General features: G+C 38.5%; 1 pseudogene; it reads left to right on the top strand.

The window, feature by feature from the left end:
- Positions 1–3709: 3709 nt before the first annotated feature.
- Positions 3710–5193, top strand: LOC102882501 (annotated as a pseudogene).
- Positions 5194–6951: the final 1758 nt, after the last annotated feature.

The raw sequence follows: 6951 nt of genomic DNA, 5'->3' as shown, positions 1-6951 counted from the left end.
ACTGACTGCATATAAGATGTTGGTGCCATAAGATTATAATGGAGGTATAAACTTCTTATCACCTAGTGACATTGTAGCCACTATAGTGCAACAGATTACCCACATGTGTATGGTGATGCTGGTATAAACAAACCTACTGTGCTGCCAGTCATATAAGAGTATAGCACATATGTTGTACACCTGAAACTAATATAATATTATATGCCAACTGCAATTAAAAACTAAAAAAATATTTTTAAAAGTATAGTACATACAATTATGTATAATACATACAATTATGTACAGTACATAATACTGTACTGTATTAGCTTACACATTTATTATACTGTACTTTCTATCATTGTTTTAGTGTGTATGCTTTTTACTTATTAAAAAAATGTTTGAGGTAAAACAATATGCTGTGTTACCCCAGCAGCCTCCTCATATATCTCATGTTTACCACATCTCTTGTGTTTGATTTAATCTCATGTTGTTTTGTACAGTAAGATGCTGAATAGGCTTGCACCATAAGAGCAAAAGGCTATACGTATAGCCTGTTTGTAGTAGGCTATGCCATCTAGGTCTCTGTAAGTGTGCTCCATGATATTTGCACAAGGCAAAATTGCTTAATGACACATTTCTCAGGTCATTTCCCTATCATTAAGTACATGATTGTCTTATATGTTTATAAAATATGCAGTTCTCTCTAGTGTTGTCATCTTTTGGTCATGCCCAGCTAAAGTGTAAAGTTTTGTTTTGTTTTGTTGTGTTTGTGTTCTTTAATAAGGAACTTTGGTGATAAAACTTGTTTGCAAATGCTTTCTCACTCTTCCTATTAAGAGATGGAGTCTATGTTCCCTCTACTTGAACCTGGATGGGCCTTCGTGATTGCCTCAATGAACATAATGCAGCAGAGGTGACTTCTGACGGTAAGTTTCTGCTGTTTTCTGTTGGCATATTCACTCTGAGATCCTTTAGCCACCATGTAAGAAATCCAGCTACCTTTAGACCATCATGTGGAGAGATCACATGGAAAGAGTACACAGAAACAGAGAAAGAAGTCTGGGGTGCTCTAGCTGTTCCAAACTTCAGCTGTTTGAGTCTTCCCAGTATGGCACAGAACATAGAGTGAAGAAGTGTTTGTGATAACCTCAACTCCAACCACCATATGACCATAACTACATTTCTAACACAACCAGAGACCTGTCAAAAACTGCCTAGCTAAGTCAAGTCAACAATCATATTTGTGACCACTTTTAAGCCACGGTTTTGGGGATAGTTTGTTACAAAGTCAAAATAATGTCTTATATTTCCATGATGTCCCCAATGGTACTTAGTATGATCTGAGTACTTATAGGCATATAATAGCTTGAATATTAATCAAACATTAATAATTTTTCAATAAATTAAATTTTAACTAAATATTTAAAAGAATTTCATCCAAATTCAAAATAATTAACTCTTTTTAACCACTATTTGTCATCATTTACTAAATACATTTTAAATCCCCACACCTCAGTGTATTCTCAGAGGATATACCAGTTTATATTAATATCTCTACCCAACAAATCAAGACTAATACTGAGTTGAGTGTCCTGGAGTTTTATTCAATTTAGCCCCTGCACTGAGTACATGGGAATATTCATGTGACATGGTAAGGAATGATACATCAAGCTGATCTTCTATCCTCAAACTTTCTCTATCTCAGCTTCCCAAATAAGGGTAAATACAGTATCGACCTTTCTCACAAAATGTCACAATTGTCTCTCTTGAATTTGCCCTTCCTTCCTGACATCATTCTAGCTCAAGTTCCCACAAATCTATCTTATACTAATCAAATAGTTTCTTAAATGATGTTCTTTCTTGCCCTCATATTATATCTCTATAGGACACAATTGTTTTTTAAAGCATAAATCACACTGACTCTTGCTTAAAATACTTCAACGTATTTTCTTCACATTTAGGATAAACTTCACATCCTGATATTTACCAGAACCTACATAGCCATATATGATTTGGCCCTTGCCTGTCTCTCTATCCTTTTTACAAAACCTCAACTCACTTGGCTCAGTCACAGTGGGCTCCTTTCATGTCCTAGATCATGACAAGCTTTTCTCATCTCACATACTTTCACACATGCTGTTTTCTCTGCATGGAATACCCATAGCCCAGTCCTCTTTCCTTGATAACAGACTCCTTTGTAGCAGGTCTCAGAAATATCACTTCCTCAGAATAACCTTTCTTGGTCAACCTATCTAAATTGGTAGCACAACTCCCATTATTACTCTCTTTCAGAGCCTGCTCATTTATCCTTTACAGTGCTTATTATAATTTGTAATTATGCATTTATTTTTGAATCAATTTTCTAAATATATTTCTCTCTAATTACATTTCAAGCTCCTCCAGAGCAAGAGTAGTACCTGTTCTATTCACTTTATACTCAGCTCCTAGAGCATTGCTGTTATATATTAGACATGGATAAATATGTATTAAGAATAAATAAATAAATAGCCACTGACACATTTTGAAATTTTACAATAGAAATTATTAGATGGTTGACAATAAAAGATGATCATGAATTATAGACAGGATTTCTAACCCCGTACCTTTTCATCTGGCAATTATAGTGAAAAATAATAACTAGAAAAGGCAAGGGCGCAAAAGAAAATACCACCCAGGATATTCTGAGATGGTAAGAGTTAGTAGATTGTCCATAGATTGGCAATGGACTATCCCTCACAGTGTACTTATCCCTAAAAACCTAAGCTCTTCCACACAGCTTGGCTTCCAGAGGACATTTTACCTACTATGATGGATAAATGTATGGGTCTTCTTGACTGGACTAGGGGATGTCCAGATAGCTGGTAAAACATTATTTCTGGGTGTATCTATGAGTGTGTTTCTGGAAGAGATTAGCATTTGATTCAGTGGACTGAGTAAAGAGACCTGATGTCACCAATGTGGGCAGGCATCATATATATATATAATCCTTTGAGGGTCTAGATAGAAAAAAAAAAACTAAAAGGAAGAGTGAATTATCACTCTATTTTCTTGAGCTTGAATGTCTACCTTTTCCTGCTCTGACATTGGAGCTTCTGCTTCTCAGGACTTTGACTTCAGACTGGGAGTTATATCACAGCCTCCCCTGGTTTTTAGGCCCTGGGACTCAAACTAAATTATTCCACTGGCTCTTTCCTGGTTCTCCAGCTTGCAGATGGCATATTGTGGGATTTCTAGATCTCCATAACCACATAAGCCAATTCTTACAAGAAATCTCCTCATATATAAATATATATGGAGATATATATATATCCCTGACTAATACACCTACCTCTTGTTTCTTCACTTTTAGCCTATAAAGCGAACTTGTCTTTTCGCTTTTCCATATCCAGAACATCCAAATCAAAATGATCTAGGAAAGAGAAGTATAGTTATGCTGATAGTAAAGAAGAAAAGTATTGAATAGATTTAAGACTAAAGATCAGGAATATAGCTATATAAATTTAAGCTTACACTATAATGGGACAATTTTCATTTGGTGCTTTCATATGACTCTTTATATTGTCATTTCCTCTTTTTTTCTTCTAGATTTGTCTTTTTTACAGTTGGGACCTCTTCATCTTTATCTTACTCATTGTGCCTAACCCAGTGCCTTACATATAATAGCACACAAAAAAAGCAGCTTTTGGGATCCTTCTCAACTCTTTGTTTCGGCCTCCTTACCTCCACTCCAGCCTCTACCATGTCCATGAGGAGGACCATAAAAACCTACAAGGTGTCTACCTCTGGCCCCTGGGCCTTCAGCAGCAACTCGTACTCAAGTGCTCCCAGCACTCATATTAGCACTTCCACCTTTTCCTGAGTGGGCAGTGGCTACTGGGCTGGCCTAGGCATCCACATGAATCTGAACACAGTTCTAGGAGTCAGGCTGGTGGTATGGGGAGTATCACAGCTGTCCAAGTGGACCAAAGCCTGCTGAGCCTCCTGAAGCTGGAAGTGGACCTCAACATCCTGGTGGTGGGCACCCAGGAGAAGGAACAGATTAACACCCTCAACGAGTTTGCCTCATTCATCAACAAGGTGTGGATTCTGGAGCATCATGACAAGATTCTGGAGACCAAGTGGAACCTCCTGCAGTAGTAGAAGATGACTGGCAACAACATGGACAGCATGTTCCAGAGCTACATCAACAACCTTCAGCAGCAGCTGGACATGCTGGTCCAGGAGAAACTGAGGCTGTAGTCAGAGTTTGGTAGCATGCAGGGGTTGGTGGAGGACTTGAAGAATAGATACGAGGATAAGATTAACGAGCACACAGACATGGAGAATTAATTTGTCCTTAAGAAGGATGTGGATGAAGCTTACATAAACAAAGTAGAGCTGGAGTTCCGCCTGGAAGGGCTGACCAATGAGATCGAGTTCTACATGCAGCTATATGAAGAGATCCATGAGCTGCAGGCCCAGATCTTTGACACATCCGTGGTGCTGTCTGTGGACAACAATCACTCCCTGGACCTGGATGGCATCATTGCCGAGGTCAAGGCCCTGTATGACGAGATTGCCAGCCACAGTCACATCAAGCCTGAGACCATGTACCAGATCAAATACGAAGAGCTGGAGACATCGGCTGGGAACACAGGGACAACCTTTGTTATATGAAGACTTAAATTTATGAGATGAACCAGAATATCAGCTGACTCTAGGCTGAGATCCAGACCCTCAAAGGCCAGCGGGCTTCCCTGGAGGCTGCCATCACTCATGCTGAGCAGTGTGGGAAGCTGGCCCTCAAAGATGCTCAGGTCAAGAAGGCTGAGCTGGAGGTTGCTCTGAGAACCACCAAGCAGGACATGCCCAGCAGCTGTGTGAATACCAGAAGCTCATGAATGTCAAGTTGGTCCTAGATGTGGAGATTGCAACCTATAACAAACTGCTGGAGGGTGAGGAGAGTAGGTTGGAGTTTAAGATGCAAAACATGAATACCAATACCAAGAACACCTGAGTGGCTAGTCAAGTGGACTAAGCCCAAACTATAGGAAACTCTCAAGCCCTGGACTCAACTACAGCCTGAGCTTCCAGTACAACTTTGGCTCTGGTGGGGACTCCAGCTCCTTCAGTTCTACCAACACCAATTTCTTCAAGAATGTATTTGTGAAGATGATTGAGATTCATGATGGGAAGCTGGTGTCTGTGTCATTTGACTTCCTACCCAAATAAACAGCTGCTGAGGTCCCTCCTGGCCTCTGAGCCTATGGAAAAGGAGCTGTGCAAGGGAACATCAGGCACAGGAGACCCAGTCCTAAGCCCAACCCTGGTGGCAGGGAGTCAACTGCCTGGGGGCCCACCTCTTATCTATGCTCCCAACTAAAAGCCAAGTCAAGTGTTTTTTTCCTAAATAAAGTCTCAGCTAGCTCTGCCAAAACCCAAAAAAAAAAATAGCACACAAAAAAATACTTAAGTAAAAATGATGATAATCATCATCATCATCATTATCATCATAATCATCATCATCATCATCATCATCATCATCATCTATATCACAAAATTTTCACAAACTCTCTAGACTTTGCCTTCCTTACTTTTGCCCCTTGCACTTGGAACATCACTTAAAGTTGAGTATTCAATTCTACCAGTGTCACAGGACAGTCATCTCATTGATACCCAAAACATAGTAATCAATTGCCTTTGGATAGATAGAAACCCATCTCATGGGACGGATGGAACTTTTTCATGACTCTGTGAACTAAGATTGTCTACCTTTCAATATTATACTTAGCCTTAGGAAGAACTTAAAGACCCAAATAAGACAGGTCAGTGTAAAACCAAAGCTAATAGGTCAGTGCACAACCCAAGCTCTCATGTATTTCACCACCATCTTTTAGAATAGCTCTGTGAGGTATAACTTATAAATTAAGTATCCCCTCCCCTTTGTCCCACTTGAAGTCCTCTCCTCCAAAAAAAAACCAAAAAACAAAAAAAAACAACACACACAATGGAAGCCAGTTTTAGTTTTTTTAAAAAAAAGGTTTTATTATGTAGATCTAGAGCCTTCATCTATTTTTAAGGTATTTTCATTAAAACATCTGAGTAGTCATGATGCTAGCTGAATTGAGGGTAAAATTTTTTTGAAGCATATAAAATTAATTTGTTTCCAACTACAGAAAGCAAGAGAAGGCAGGGTTTCTAAATGACCCTATTATAGAGAAGCACATTAATCAAGATATAAACATTGAGATGAAGTTAAATAAACTTTGTCTTCTCATTAGGACCATGAACTCCTTACAAGTTCTGTGCTTTATACATCTGTGTAGTAACCAATCTATAAAAATATTCATAATACTTTGCCTATACTAAGCATTTAATATTTATTAGCTTATTTCTACATCCCTACCCTGGCAGCTGCTTCATGACGGTGTATACTGGACTATCCAGGAGATCAGAAGGGCTACAGTCAAATGGAGCTGATAAGAAAGGGCCAGCCCTAACATTCTAACAAACTGATAAAACTTCTCCTGGTGACCATGAACACTTGTTTGCGTAGAAGAACAAAATGAAGCTTATTGTGAAATGCAGAAGTTCTCCAAACAGGAATTCAAATCTGTCTGTGAAAAACCCATAATCAAGATGCAAAAGACAACTACATAGCCTAAATTAGGATATCTCTTCTCATCATGTTCTTAATTAATTTTCCTTCTAACCAAATACTCATTCAACTAATATTTACCAGGCATTTCCTTTATGGAAGGCACAAGGCCTGGTTGCAGGGAAGGAAATATGGGGTACAAAATATATAAAATGTAACTTATGCTCTCAGAAAACGTATAGTCTAATTGAGAAGATAAAGTATATATACAAATAACTATAATACAAAGTAAGAAGCAATCAGAACCATAAAACTATTTTAGATAAAATGCTAGCTAAGTTGAGAAATAATAAAGATTCGAGATAAGGAAGGCTTCCTAAAGAAGGTGATGT

The sequence above is a fragment of the Pteropus alecto genome, unplaced genomic scaffold (assembly GCF_000325575.1).
Source record: "Pteropus alecto unplaced genomic scaffold, ASM32557v1 scaffold179, whole genome shotgun sequence".
Taxonomy (NCBI): domain Eukaryota; kingdom Metazoa; phylum Chordata; class Mammalia; order Chiroptera; family Pteropodidae; genus Pteropus; species Pteropus alecto.
Note: the sequence above shows the minus strand (reverse complement) of the source record. Positions and strands in the feature narration are given on the sequence as shown.